Genomic DNA, 15,695 nt, shown 5'->3' with positions numbered 1-15,695 from the left:
TACAAAAAGGACATTGAATGACTCGAGCGTGTCCAGAGAAGGGCAACGGAGCTGGTGCAGGGTCTGGAGCACAGGTCGTACGAGGAGCGGCTGAGGGAACTGGGGGGGTTTAGTCTGGAGAAGAGGAGGCTGAGGGGAGACCTCATCGCCCTCTACAGCTCCCTGAAAGGAGGGTGCAGAGAGCTGGGGATGAGTCTCTTTAACCAAGTAATAAGTGGTAATGACAAGAGGGAACAGCCTCAAGTTGCACCAGGGAAGGTTAGACTATTTATTAGGAAGAATTTCTTTCCGGAAGGGGTTGTCAGGCGTTGGAATGGGCTGCCCAGGGAGGTGGTGGAGTCCCCATCCCTGGAGGTGTTTAAGAGTCGGGTTGACATAGCGATGAGGGATATGGTGTAGTTGAAAATGGTCAGTGTTAAGTTTATGGTTGGACTGAATGATCTTCAAGGTCTTTTCCAACCTAGATGATTCTGTGATTCTGTCAATCGGGTTGCTTTTCCATATGTACAAAACAATACTTCTCATCCATGATGCAAGCATTTCCATAGGTTTGTTGTTTGGTAAGGAGTCTTAGGAGGAACTCAGAAGTAGCTCAAGAAGAGAGAGTTACAGCAAAGTGAGGTGCAACTTCTGTGTTTCCAGCAAAACAGGTTTTCACCAATTTCCCTGGTGTTTACAAGATATCCAAGAGAAAACGGCATAGTGGGACACCAGAGAGAAATTAGTTCAGAAGGCACCACCAGAAGGCATTGGAGGGAGTTGCTCACTAGTGCTTCCAGTAACTTCTGTCAACCTCTACCTCTGATGCATGGAAAAGAGTCTTGATGGGTCACAGAGGTACCATCTTGCAGAGGTATACAGTGCTAATCGACAGAGCTTGTCATAAGGGCTGTCTTCTGATGTGAAGGCTATCCTTGTCAGCTCCACTTTGGCTGGTGCCTGTTCCTCCTTGGAACTTGTATTATGTGTCTGAGAATGGGCACAGTGCCACTCAACAGATGGTCATAAGTGTAGGCATGCTGGAAACCTAGTATGTGCAGATCTAAAGCCAGATTTCAACTCCAAATAGAAAAATTGTATAGAACTTCTACATTCCTCATTAGCTAAAGTCAACTTTACTTTAAACATCCCCAAGCACTTTCCAGCACAGTCTGAGTGATTTTTGAGCTCTAATGTAGAAAGATAAATAATTTCTGAGGGTGAAGAAAGAGATTTTGAGCTTTGTCTCTGTGCAACAAAATCGATCTCTTTAAAATGTGTGGTGTTAAGTGGAAAAATGAACTTTTCTATGGTTTTAAGGTACCTCCAGAGGATAAGTATAGATAGAGTGGACAAAGAAGCAAATTCAGTCACATGTGGAAAACTTCTCGGCTATTTCAGGATTTCATCTCTGTTGTAATTACACATTCCACTAGTCTCCTGCAGAGGCTTGTTCCTCTCTGAGCAAGTATGATATTAAACAGGTTTTTGCTTTTCATGGCTCAGAAGCTGGAATCTAATTTATGCAATGCATGTAAAAGGAGAAAAATAATGTTATTTTCCAGTGACAGCCCAATAAAATCTACACACCATTTTTTTCAATACAAACAGTCATTGCGGGGCAGTTCATATATCTTCTCCACTGTTAACATTTCACTTAGAAATAAATATTTTCTAGGAAACTAATCTAAACTCTTTCCTTCTTTCCCTGGCCTTGATTTCAGTTTTTCCTCAGCAGGTTATAGCACAGAAAGTGATTTTCCTATTCACTGCGCACTGCCATCAGCCTTGGTTGATTTATTGCTTTTTTTTTTTTAAATCCCCTTACTTCAGGACCCGTATAACATAACTGCTTCAGCATCAGTGACAGGTTCTACATGCCTTTACGGGTTTTGTTTCAGTCAGAATGCCCTTTTTGTTTTGCTAGCTGTCTATACTTCACACCACACATTGCCTCTTTCTCAGACAGATCTCTGTGATTTGATTTTTTCTGCTTTACCACTCTTCTTTGTAGCTGGTCTAATCTAATGTCAGGTTCTCTTGGTGGAAAAGTGATTCTGCCATGCTGCTTTGTGGCTTTCAAGGGGCTTTGAAGAAGCAAGTATGAGCAAAAAGGACCACAGAGGAAGTCAGGACTTCCAAACATTTGGAACACAATTTGCCGGTTCTTTCCCTCCTTCTCTTAAAGCCGTATTGATGGGTTTATGCTGTACCATGAATGAACAAGTTAGAAAGTATGAACAGCTGAACATGGTTCTTGAGAAATTTTCTGCACTGAGTGAAAGACCCTGAGACCTAACTTGCACCTGACATTGTCTACATTCTCAGGACAGCATTGTGGTTCCCCACTTATTTCAAGTTTTCTTCTGTACGGAGGACCATAGGGATGGTGAATGCATGTTTTTTTCTGAAAGCTAGCTACACCATGCCTGCTAGAATAGACACTATAGTGCTTATTGCAGCAGGATTGGGGCACACTGTATGGATTCAAAGGGAACCCAGACTCCCCCAGGCTGGAGTTTCTGCACTCAAGTTTTGTGATGATGTGCAGTGATGTCTGCATAGTGCTGCACAATATCTTTTAGGGATTACCCCTATACCCAAAAAATTATATATGAGGAACAGTAGAACCATGGTAGCATGATGTTTTGTTATCAGGTCCTGCTTCTCAGTCTGAGAAGAAGGCTATATTAATGCCATTGTTCTGCTTTCAGCAATAAGCCAGTTCCATTACCAAAACAATATACTGCCACATTACCATATATTTCTGCTCCCATGGGTATTTTGGTCTATAAGCATGGGAGAAGGAAGAAAAGGAAGCTTTTCAGTAAACGTTCTCTCATATTATTAGGCATACGGAGCAGGAACCCTCCACAACTAGCTGGTGTGTTCTTGCTCATTTTTCTAGCGAACTACAGCTATTGATTAAAAAAAAAAAAAAAAAAATCACTTTATAAATTGTACTTTGAAATTATTAATGCCCCAGTGTGCTAGCAATGCCTTTGAACAGGGCTGCTCACCATCTGAATGTTTTTCAGAATTTTTATTTACATTAAAGGTAAAATTCCAAACTTTAAAAAGCTTTACAAACTTTAATTTAGTCTTTGGTGGTTTTCCGTGTGGTGGGATGGGAGAAGAAATGAACAGATGCTTCTGTAGACAACTCCTGAATTAATGTCTTCTAAATGTAGGGGACTGAGCTGGAAATCCATTTAGCTCCTTGCCTTTATTCCTTTCTTCATCTGTAAGTTGTATTATTTGTGGGTGAATCTGTGGAAAATAGGAACTGGAGGAAGTTGGTAGGTCTGTTTGCTTTAGGAGGAATATAACATTCCCAGCACAAAAAAAATCCCAAACTGAAGTGTCACTATGCATAAAAAAAAACGTATTATCACGGAACAAGAATGATACAGAAGAAGTGGCAGAATTCTACCTCAAAATTTGTCCACAAAATCTGAAATCTGATAAAGTTATTTAGGCTATTCAAAAAATGAAAATAAGAGAAAGAACTTTAGAATGTAGAACAGACAGTATACAGAGAAGTGAATTGTAAAGTTGGTAAGTATAAAAAAACCCACAAAATTACTTTTCCTTCAACAGTTGAATTAGAAGTCTGTTGTCTTTATCACTTAAGGAAAAGAAGCTGCATATCATTACAGGTAGAGCACTGGAACCTTTACTTAATACATCACAGTGATGGAAAAAAGCAAATGATATGTCAGACTGCATAAAAAAGTAGGGTGGGGAAGAACACTACAAAAGTAATGCAATTATGTTGCTAGTTCTACAATACCAGCCACCATTTTTTTGAGAAAAATTGCACAGAATTATAGAGGGCTTGGAGAGAAGAACATAATTATTAAGAAGACAAAAACATTTAAAGGGAGATTGAAAAGAGTTGAATTGTTTCCTTTAGAAAGGAGATTAGTAAGAGGAGTTGAGAAATAACTGTGCTAAACAAAGGAATGTGATAGAAGAGGTAGATTGGGAACTTCTGCAATGCAAGAACAAGGAGTTATGCTAACAAAACCAAAAGCTGGCAGAATGAAATTGATAAAATCCTTTCCCTACAGAAGATAATGACTGTGGAGCAAATACACTGATAGAGGTGCAATCAAGGTCAAGGATTCTGCAAGGCTGAGTGAAATTTGAATGGTTACATGAATTAATGTCTGGAAGAATGTCAGAAAGAAGATAACGCCTGTTTTCAGGCCTAAACGTAGTCTCTAACTTCTATGAACAAGTAGAACGCTCTCGGTACCAGGCTTCTTTATTTTTCATATAAACTGCATTTCTCACTGCTATTAGTAAGATTCCCACAGTATGGCCAATGGAATTTCTCACATAAGTCTATTTTACAGTGTTGTTCCGATTGCATTTTGGGTCTGTTCACAGTAACATGACAGCATTGCAGATGGTGTAAAAGCCTATCTCCAAAAAACAATCCAGTCATCACTTCCATTTTCAAAATCCAGAGATGAGTCATTCGCCTCCCACAGGTAAATGTATTTGTATGAACATCAAGCTCTACAAACTTCTATGTATATCCTCACAGCGAAAAAAGATTGCGGCAGAGTACTTCTCTGTATAGATAAAACTCATGTTTCGGCCCACCCTTAACCACTCTCCAATTTAGTAAGTGCTCTGTCAGGCAGATGTAGCTCAGAGTACCCAAATGGGTACAACAGTGCAACACTGGATTATGGTAAAAGGGATATAAGAAGAAAAGGCTGGTAAGTGAAGGAATGAGAAAAAGGTTCCTTGGAGACAGTAGCAGCCATGCAGATGTCAGCCACAGTTCTTAGAAGACCACAGGGTCACCACATGATTCAGTCAGGGAGGAAGCTCAGGGGTCTCTTGTCCAATCTCCTGCTCACAGCAGGTCAGTTCTGAGGTCAGACCAGGCTGCTCAGGGCTTCATCCAGTCGGAACTTAAAAACCTCTGAGTACAGAGACAGCACAACCTCTCTGGGCAGCCCATGACACTGACTGACTGTCCTTATGGGGAAGAGATATCTCCCTAGATCCAGTCTGATCCTTTCCTGTTTCACTTTATACCCATTGTCTGTCAGCCTCCCACCTGCACCACTGTGAAGAGCCTGGCTCCATCTTCTCAATGACCTCATTGTACGCAGGGGTGGCTGCTGTTAGGCCCCCCCCAAGCCATCTCTGCTCCATACTGAAGAAGCCCAGCACAGAACAAGTGCTCCAGTCCCCACCATCTTTGTGGTCTGTCTTGAACTTACTCCAGTTTTTCTGCCTGTCTTGTATTGGGGGACCCAACATCGGATTCGGTAATCCAGATGATCTAACAAGCACTGAGTAGAGGAGGATAACAACCCCCCTCAATCTCTGGTTCTGCCCCAGGCTGCCATTGGCTGTCTTTGCTGCCAGGACTCAGCCTGGCTTCACCAAAGGGATTTTATGCTTGACCAACTTGATAGACTTTTATGATGAAATATCTGACTTGGCAGATGAGGGAAGAGCAGTGGATATTGTCTACCTGGACTTCAATAAGGCCTTATAAGATCCGCACAGAGAAGCAGTAGATGGTCTGGATAGCAGACAGAGAGATAGACTGAAAACTGGCTGAAAGCCTGAGCCCAGAAAGTGGTGACCAGTGGCATGAAGTCTAGTTAGAGGCCAGTAACTAGCAGTGTACCCCAGGTGTCAACACTGGGTCTCGTTTAACATCTTCCTTAATGATCTGAAAGGTGGGTCAAGCTTTTTGGTGACACGAAGCTGGGAGGAGTGACTGATATGCTGGGGGGTCGTGCTGCCATTGAGAGGGACCTCAATAAGCTGGAGAAATGAGCTGACACAAACCTCACGAAGTTCAACAGAAGTGCAAAGTCCTGCACGTGGAGAGGTACAACCCCATGGCACCCATATACATGGCAGTTCATCTACCTGGAAAGCAGCTTTGCAGAAAAGGCACTGTGGGTTCTCATGGACACTAGATTGCATATGAGCCAGAACCGGGCCCTTGCTGCAAAGAAGGCAAATGTTATCCTCAGCTGCATTAGAAAAAATATTGCCAGGAAGGAGGTGATCCTGCCCCTTTTATTCAGTGTGGGTGAGGCCCCACCTGGAGTACTGTGTCCAGTTCTGGGCTTTTCAGTACAAGAGACATGGACATACCGGAGAGACTCCAGTGGAGGACCCCTAAGTTGATTAAGGGACTGGAGAATCTGACATACAAGGAAAGGCTGAGAGAGCTGGGATTGTTTAGCCTAGAGAACGCCCAGTGTGTCACCCACCTTGGAGATACTCAAAAGTCACCTGAACGTGGTTGTGAGCAACTCACTTTAGGCCTCTCTTCTTGTACAGGGGGGTTGGACCAGATGACCTCCAGACGTCCCTTCCAACCTTAACCCTTCTGCAATTTTGTGGTTTGCTGCTGGCTCATGTCCGGCTTGCTGCCCACTGGGATCCCCAGAGCCTTTCCTGCAGAGCTGCTCCCCAAGCAGTTGGTCCCAGCCTGTATTACTGCAGCAAACTCTTCCTTCTCTGGAGCAGTGGCTGGCGTTTGGCCTTTATGAATCTAATGAGGTTCCCATTGGCCCATTCCTCCAGCCTGTCCATGTCCCTCTGGATAGAAGCCCTGACCTTGTGCAAGTTGACTGGTCCCCCCCAGCAAACTTGATGGGAGTTCACTCTGTCATCCTCCAGGTTACTGATAAAGATGTTAGACAAGTTCTAGGACAGACCCTATGACTCTCCACTTGTTAGCAGTCTCCAGGCAGAGATGTCCCATTAACCACTATCTTCATCTAAGCCTGACCATCCAGCCGTATATTTACCCATCTACTTGCCTATCCATTCAGACCATAACATCAAAACAGGGATACAAGAATATTGTAAAAAACGGATTTGAATGTCTTGCTAAAGTCAATGTAAGTGACTGCTCTCCCATTGTCCAAATATTCAGTCATATTTTCATGGAAAACAATTAGGTTGGTTAGGCCTGATTTACCTTTGAATAATTGTGCTGAAGGTGACTCTCAGTCACCTTCTTCTCTTCTGTGTTCAACAGGACTTGCTCAACTATTTTCCTAGGAATCTAAGTGAGTCAGACTAGCCTGTAGTTCCCTGAACAGCCTTTTTTTTTTTTTTTTAAGACAGAAGACCTTTTGCCTTTCTCCAGCTATCAGGGACCTCTCCCTAGCTCCGCTATTTCATAGACTCTCTAGCCAGAACTGCAATTATCACATCTCAAATCATTTGGTCTTAATTAGCAAACAGACAGCTCTCCATCTACATTCACTTAATGTAAAACATGAAAGACCCTGAATTAACAACAAGGAATTTAATTCCCACTTGTAGAAAAATTCAGAGGCAGTCTAGCAATAGAGAAATGGCTAAGGTATGGCAGAGACCTGGCTTCATATCACTTCTGTCTAATTTGACACAGAAATTTGTATTTGTCTCATAGCTGCCCACTGGGGAACAAGCACTATGGGTTGGGTCTTTACTGTGCATGGGGAAACTAAAATTTGTAAGAGTGGCCACTGAACATCAGACAGGACAGAGCAGAGGTTCTTGAGCCAGAAGAGGCACCTTTCTGTGGTCTGGTTAGCCATTACTGTTGATAAACCTCATACTTCTGATAAACCTTCTGCATTTCCAGCTAATTCTGGCATGGCCCTGCTCTGCTGGTCCCTGAGGTTTCTTTATTTTATCTGCCTAACAACATCGGGTATCCCTGTCAAGCTGAGGAGCATGTTAGATAGCAAACACAATTATTTTAAAACCTGCATAGAATTTTAAGCAACAAGGATGACTGCCAAGCCACAAACTGGAGATAGGAAAACTCATATATCCCTTTCTGTTGTTCGAGCTGTTAGAAACCTGTGGTGCACTTCCAGCTCTGGCTTTGCTGGTTAATCTGGTCAGTGACTGCCCATAAGTATGCCTTTTGTGGGAGGCTTTTCCAAACCTGTGTTCCTGTGCATATTTTGCTCAGATGAGGGCAAACACACAGACTGCCTTCCCACATCAGACTCTACCACTGAGCTGTATCTATACCATCAGAGGGTTGCATAGGCTGAAAGGGCTGCATCTGCTGCTTGTATGCGGAGTTTATTTTTAATAAACACATTGTACAGTTCATGGAATGCAGGCATGGGCAAGGCAAGCTGCATCATGCTGCTTTGTGAGAAATAGAGCGGTGGATTTGGTAAAAGGGAGTAGGTAAAGGGCACTGTGAGGTGCTTTTGCTATCCCTTCCATGTGCCTCACTGCCACTGCACCTCCAACACACACAGGGTCTCCCTGGGTAGTGCATCAAGCACTGGAGGCTTTGAACTCATGTGAAGTGCAGTACTAAAACAACAGGGCAGGGCAGGCCTTGCAGGGAGCAATAACCAGAAAGCCTGTGTGCATGCACAAGAAGGGCAAGACTAATCCCCAGGCCCCAAATCCTAGCAAAGCAGATTTTCTCCCATCTCCTGAAAAATCACTGTAACTCACCAAAACACAGCAGAAGAAGCTAAACCAGTGCCCGTTACTAAAAGCGTTTGGATGATTACAATGCCAAAGATCAGCACCGGCGATTCAGGCTTGCTCACAGATTTGCCTTAGAACAATCATGTATTTGGTGCTCAGCCACCCTAGGAAGGCTCTGCATTTCTGGAATGCCCTTTCTTGGGCTCCAGGGATGTCCCATGTAGGTAAAAATCACACCTACAGGACACTTATCATCCACAGTGTTTCAGGTCCTCAGATTAAGTCAGGAAGGGAGCTGGGGAGAAGTAGTGTATGCTGTTTGGATAAATAACATTTTGTCTTAACATAATGTTGCAGGAACTGGCTTTTTGATTGAGATGGCCTCTGAGGCAGCTGAAATACAATGGTGACCCTGTAAATATAAGGCTGATTAGGTAACTGACCTTCTATTTCTCACCAAGCCACAAGAAGCTGTGGGAGAAACGACAGAAAGCTGAGAGCAAACTCATCACCTTAGAGAAAAAAATTAAAAAGCTTTGAATTTCTTCTTTCCTGAAAACATTAAAGTGCATTTAAATTCCTCACAGACTCTCCACAGCATCTGTGGATAACCTGGACTAACACAGAGATGCGTCTCCAGTTCTCCTGCCTGGCAGAGGAAACAACATCACAGCACTATGGGCATTTGTGAGCTGATTTTCACCAGAAAAGCCTGTAAAGCTTCTTCTCATCTATTAAGATTGCCTGTACATTAAAACTGTGCAAATGTGTCATATAGGAAAATTTTCAAGGTTGATTCCATGCCAGTTCTCTCCCTTTTATTTCCTTCTTTCAAATTAAAACCTTTATGATTGTGTATTTTTAAAATTCAATATACCTCTTCCCTTAGCATTTCTCCAGCTGGTGAGCTTCTAAGACATTAGTGCAGTATGCCAATGTTCATTGCTGTTAACACAGAAATAATTTAAAACAATGTATAACTGTGGCACAATCGCTAATAACTACTGTACTATTTTCATACAAATTCGTTTTAGCAATTCTGGTCAGGCCTCTAGCCTTTCTTCAGCTGGAGGGGTGATAAACTTTAAAGTAGTAGCAATTCCCCAAGAGCTGAAAGAATGGTTGTGTATGAATTTCACCCCAACTGTATGGGAAGATACTGTGAAGTTTAATGTAAGATGAAATTATAGAGAATGTATCATTAATAGTTAGACTTACTAGGGAACTATGTCTGTGCTATAAAACTCTACAGGATTGCTTAACAGCCTGTGGAAAGCAAAAACAACTCTGAAAGATACCAGTTATTATTAGGGTTGTACCATAAAGATTTTGTTAGTTTTCTGTATGTGAAGATAAGGCTTCTGCCATAGTGGTGCAGACACTGACAGAGAATGTTTTTTAGATAAACTGATTTATCGAGATCTCTACATGGGGTAATACTCACAAAGAAAATTGAATCTCTCAGACAGGATGATCAGCTGCTGTCTGGTTAGTGATGGGAATCCGCAAGGGTCATTGCAGCAGCTCTACCAGGTGAGACACACTAAACTGTAGCTATGGGGATTTTTTTATATCCAGCTGGGCTATAGTCCTACATGATGACACCACACAAACATGATCCATTGCTGCTGATTTTCTTCAGCTGTGCAAAAGCTTTTCCTGTCTTAAGTATGTACAAAGGACTTTCCAATGTGCCATTCCTGCATCTGCAGAAACAGTTTCTACTGACCATACAGGTGTCCCATTTATGTGCAGTTTGGTCAATTATGCTTCAGAAATGGCCTCAGGACGTCTCTGGGAAGCCCAGAGTTGCCACCCAGGATGTTTCTCAGCACACGGAGGCAAAGCAGCTGTGTCTATCAGTTGGCCTATGTGCAGCAGCAGCTGCCCAGCTGTTCAAAATCCCCTCCCTGGAGAGCCATTGTCGAAACCAGTCAGACACTTCATAGTGAAGCCAGTAGGAGTTCAGCTGAGCACTTTGTCACCCATCAGTCATTGAACCAAACCAGTCCCATGTCTCAGCTATTCAGAGTCTGTCTGGGGAGTTCCTGGACCCCCCAGGGAATGAGTGACTAAGTGCATGCAGGCAAATCCCTGCTATCACAGCTATAACTAGAGGGCAAACTCTAATTTCATTTTTATATCAGACTTAGAAGTTAAATCCTGTAACTCTTGCCACAGTAGATATATTTGTTAAACAGAACTTCAAAGGAAGGACTGAGATCAGTATCTGAGTCTTTTGTCAGACACAATCTACTAAATTATTGTAGTTACAGCACAAATTTCACAATTCAGTACTACAGTGATGTTTGGTACCCCTCAGGATGCTTTGATGTCTCAGGTTCTCTTCAATTTTATTTTTTAATTTTCCTATCATGATGAAATGCAGAAAAGTTGTGACCCCACCACAAGCCCATTGTTACTGGTCAGGGAATATGTATTTGCTTATGCTGATACAAAAGAAAATCAAATAAATACGGTTTTCACAATTATGTAAAATGCCATTTATTTCCCTCCATAGTAAACCACTACTGCTTCCCCCTCCACTTTTATTTGCCTTGTTTCTTCTGTTCTGTAGCTTATGCATAATTTCACACCTGCATAATTTCTGAGGAACTAGGATTTTGCTTATCAATTTAAAGACAGACCACTCAAAGAAACACACAGCCAGCCATTTCACAGGCTGAACTGAAGGGGACTGGGCTGTTTACACCGGCAGAGATTTCCTTTTTTTGCATCCTGCGAGAACCCTTGTACTCTTAATAATAATGTTAAAAGACTCACAAAGCAAAAATAAAGTGTATAAAACCCCACAAGAGATAAGAGGAAAAGTACAAAGAATTTAATTCACTGGAGAAGCACAAACTCTGAGCATGCCCTGTGATGAATAACAGGCAGTTTGAAGCAAAGGACTTGTCTCAGAAGTCCTTCAAGGGTAAGTGTGATGTCTGTTTTCTCTAGTCGAGTCTGTGTAGTGTACAAAGCTGGTGCTCAGTCAAGCACAGCACAGCTTACATGCAAACCTTCCTATTGGATCCTAACTAGATGCCTGGTAGCAGTTGTTTGGGAAAGCAGCCAACATCCAGACACAGAAGACAAGCTTTCCCCGTGTTTCAGGCCACTGGCAAGTAAGTTCTGGTGCACACCCAGTGATGCTCATAGGAAATAGATGGTTGTCAGACTGGAGATCGAAAGGAGACAGATCACTCACAGAAAATGAACAAGGCGTCTCTGTAGTCCCTCCAAAGATTTAATAGTACATAGATATAGAGTCAGACACGTGCTGTAACCTTCATTTTATCAGAAGTAATGATTAGGTTGCTAGAAATAGGTTTCACCCCAAACTGAATATGGGATGCATCTATCCATCTCTGCTCTGGAAAATTATATTGACATTGACACTAGGGTAGGAGAGGTCTGAAGCAAGAAAGTAATAACAGGAAGCAGGGAAGAAAGAACTCTCTGAAATGCAGCTGTGCTCCCAATGATCAGCTAACCTGACATTTGCCTAACAGCTTGCTGATATTATGCATTGTGTGCAAGACCATGCTCTTCAGTTTCCAGCTGAGTATGTCTGATGAGTGCTGTTTCTCCAAGGACTCATGCCATCTTGGAGTTTACTCCCCCATTCTCAGGACTATTGCCAAAGGCTGTTAAACATCTGAGCAGCTTTGGACAGAAAAGTGCAGCCTTTGAGATACTCTCCTGCCTATCAATCTTCTAAAGCTGTCTAGACTGTCCCAGGAGAGGGGGTGGAAGTGTAAATCAGATATATGTGTAAATCTAGAAGTGCAAATCAGATTCTATAAGCATGCCTATGCAACGTGGTATAGAGAAAAAATTACACAACATCACCAAGACAAAACCCCAAGGTTTGGTCTTGAAGGTCCCCTAAGAAATTAATCTTTTCTCTTTTAAAATTCAATAAATGGCTGAAATCTTCTAGGAGCTGTGTTCAACAGTTCCACAGCTTTGATACAGTGCAGCTAATACTGTGCTGAAATAAGATCATGACATAAAATAGCAGCACAGCACACCACATGAGGATAGGTCACACTATTGGAAAATAATTTATGCAAGGAGAAGCACTGGCTGGTACTGTGGAGGTAATTATGTTTATTATCTGTAAGCCTATGGTGACAGAAAATGTGCACTGCAATAACTATATCTCACGAACACAGTAGTCACCCTCAATGCTGATGTAGTCACGGTCATTTTATGAATTACAACAAAATAATATCTGAGAAAAGTTATTAAACCTGCTAATGTAACAGTGCCTGGTACATCGTTTTAATATTCCATTATTTATTATTTTATTTTTTTGCAATAAAAAGCCTGAAACACGCTGTGCCTGGTCCTGAGGGAAAGGACAATTAAACATTCCAGTTTACCACCTGACAGGTCTGAGTGCAGTTCCCCATGTTGAGACCACAGACTGGCTGCATTTTTTGTTTGGTTGTTTTTTTTTTTTCTTAGACATCCAGTGTCATCTTGCAGATGATGCAGAAAATAAAATACCTGGCTGGATTACAGGTTTTGGACTAGTATGTTTATGTCAGTGCTTTCAAGAAAAATGAAATTGAACCTGCAGACTCCATGCTAATGGCTTTAAAGCAAGCCTGGTTTTCTTTCTGTAAGGCATTTTCTACTGAGAAGAGGAATATGGTCTTGATGAAAAGTTATTAGGTAAGGATTTTTTGTACCGAGTTATGAAGTGATATATGAAGTCTAAGTGATATGGATTCTCCTGGGGCATGTGCTGTCTTTGGGCTGTATTTACATCACCTGATGCTGCAGCCACCCACTCAGCCAGGGCTGCTTCTCTGCCTCCTGGCAATGAGCAGGTAGTAAACAGGCAGGGTAAGGAATTACAAAGAGCCCAGATACAGTTCCCATAGCAGATAACTTCGCTGATGGTCTACTGGCAAAACCAAAGGGAAAAATTGGTCTGTTCCCAAGGAACCAAAACTTCTGATACATCTTGCTATACATTAGCAAGTGAATTTGTATTCTGGACTTTATTTTGCTTAAGATATTTTGCTATTATGCAAGTCAGCTCTTTGGGACAAGATTTCATGAAGTGCTGCATCAGACTCTCCAGATCATATGCAAAGCCTTTAAACTGCTTGCTTCTTCGGCACCTCCTAACTTGTGATACCATTTTGAAAGCAGCCAGTTCTGATAGGAATTCTGTTGTCCTTGTTTTCTCTTCACATACTGATGTGGTTTGTTCTGCATTGTTCTGTTATCTGTAGGGGCTCATAGTATATTACACTCATATTTTTCACTGTCTGAAGCCACATCTGTGTGGATTTTATTCTATAGTTCTTCTTTTTCCACTTCACTCAAGTACTGCCCTTGCATCTCTTTTTTTTCAGTCTCTGAGTATGCCAAGAAACAAATCTTTATGTTCTCACCACTGTGAAATGAATTACCTATGGCAAACTTTCTTTGTAGCAAAAATGGCCACCACATTTGTCAAACTGAAAAAAATCTGTGCAGTCATGAACCATTAAAAAAAGGTTTGTCTTGGTCTGATTGTTCAGTAAATAATCTGGAAGTCAATATTTAAATTATAATAAAAATAATTCATATATTTGGTGGAAGTTGCTACAGAGAAATTTGAGGAAAGTTCAGTTCAGCGCAGTCAGGAACATTCACAGAAAAAAAAAAAAAGTGGAATTATGAACAGCATTTTTCTTTGTGAAATAACAAATGAAGCTGCATTAAAAAATAATTAGTCTGCAGAAAAAATAAAAACATCAGTTTCCTTCCACCAGGCAGGAAGCCTTCCCTGTCCTCATGTTATCCTCCCCATCACTTTTCCGCAGCCTGATATGACTGTGGAATAGTCTCAGTGTGAAACAGGCTTTTCCTCACTTACTACCTGAACTACTCCTTATCACCAGTTTCCTTTCCTAACCACTGCAGTACATGTTATTAAAATATTTCTGAATAGTTCTGTATACTTTACCCTTTGTTAATTGGATCCTTCTCTCCTCTTTTTTCACAACTATTTTGTTCTCCTAGCCTTTACATAAATAATTACTTCATACCACATTTCTCCACCACTTTTCTCCTCCTAAGACTATTTTCTTCTAGGCTCATTTCTCCATTTACACCACACCATCTACTGAAGTGTATGGGGAGGGAGGAGGAATTCACAAGCACGCCTAAAGTGCAATCAGTAAGTCTTTTCACTCATCTATTCATTTCTGAGTGAGATCCCACATTTTTCAAAACTGACTGCTTAAGGAATTAGGTTCCTAACTGTATGAAGTGACATTGAAAATGGCAACACACAGATTAAAGAAGGAATGCATTTTCATGGCATTAATTATTTACATAAGGGAAGAAAATGAGAAAGGGTACAGCTGTGATGAAGGCAGAGAAGTCCTCACTGGGCTGTGAGATGGATAGCGAGCTGAGCTGCCTGCACTCATTAACAGCAGAGGTTGTAAAGAGTATCTTGCACGTTTCATGCATGAATAGTAGTGAAATCTACTGTTGTGTTTTGCAGTGACCTCTGAGTCGTAGCTCCTTGAATCCTTTTTAATCAAACAAATGCTAAAGCGTTAACCATTTATTAGAGAGGAGGGACAGTGGAGTGAAAAGTGGCTTTCAGGAAAAAAAGGTTTGGATTTATGTCAGTGTTTTTATTAAATGACTGCTTTTGTGCCCAGGAGGAGCAGCATGGCAGAGAGCTGCTGGGAGCAGGTGAGCCACCGCATTGCCGCTGCTCCTCCTGCGTTGCTCACCTGTCCTGTTGGTATGTGTTGCAATGTCCTTGAGGTCCTTCCAAAGCCTCAACAGGTCTCTGGGGCCTGTGAGGCTCAGGTCTCTGCTGCGCTCTCTGGGCAGGCATATATGAACAGCTTTGCTGGCTCAGCGTGAATGTTCATGTGGGCAGTACCCAGCCCCGAGACGTGCTCTGTGTGCAGCTGTGATAGAAATGCCCCAGGGGAAACTATATCTGAGATTCTTCTCCTGGAATGTGGTGGGTTGACTCTGGCTGGACGCCAGTTCCCCACCAAAGCTGCTCTATCGCTTCCCTCTTCAGCTGGGCAGGGGAGAGAAAATATGACAAAAGGGTTGAGATAAGGACAGGGAGAGGTCACTCACCAGTTACCATCACGGGCGAGGCACAATTTGGGGAAACTGATTTGATTTATTACCAATCAAATCAGAGTAGGATAATGAGAAATAAAACTAAATCTTAAAAACACCTTTCCCCCACCACTCCCTTCTTTCTGGGCTCAACTTCACTC

The sequence above is a fragment of the Athene noctua genome, chromosome 1 (assembly GCF_965140245.1).
Source record: "Athene noctua chromosome 1, bAthNoc1.hap1.1, whole genome shotgun sequence".
NCBI lineage: Eukaryota > Metazoa > Chordata > Aves > Strigiformes > Strigidae > Athene > Athene noctua.
This window is presented reverse-complemented; position numbering follows the sequence as displayed.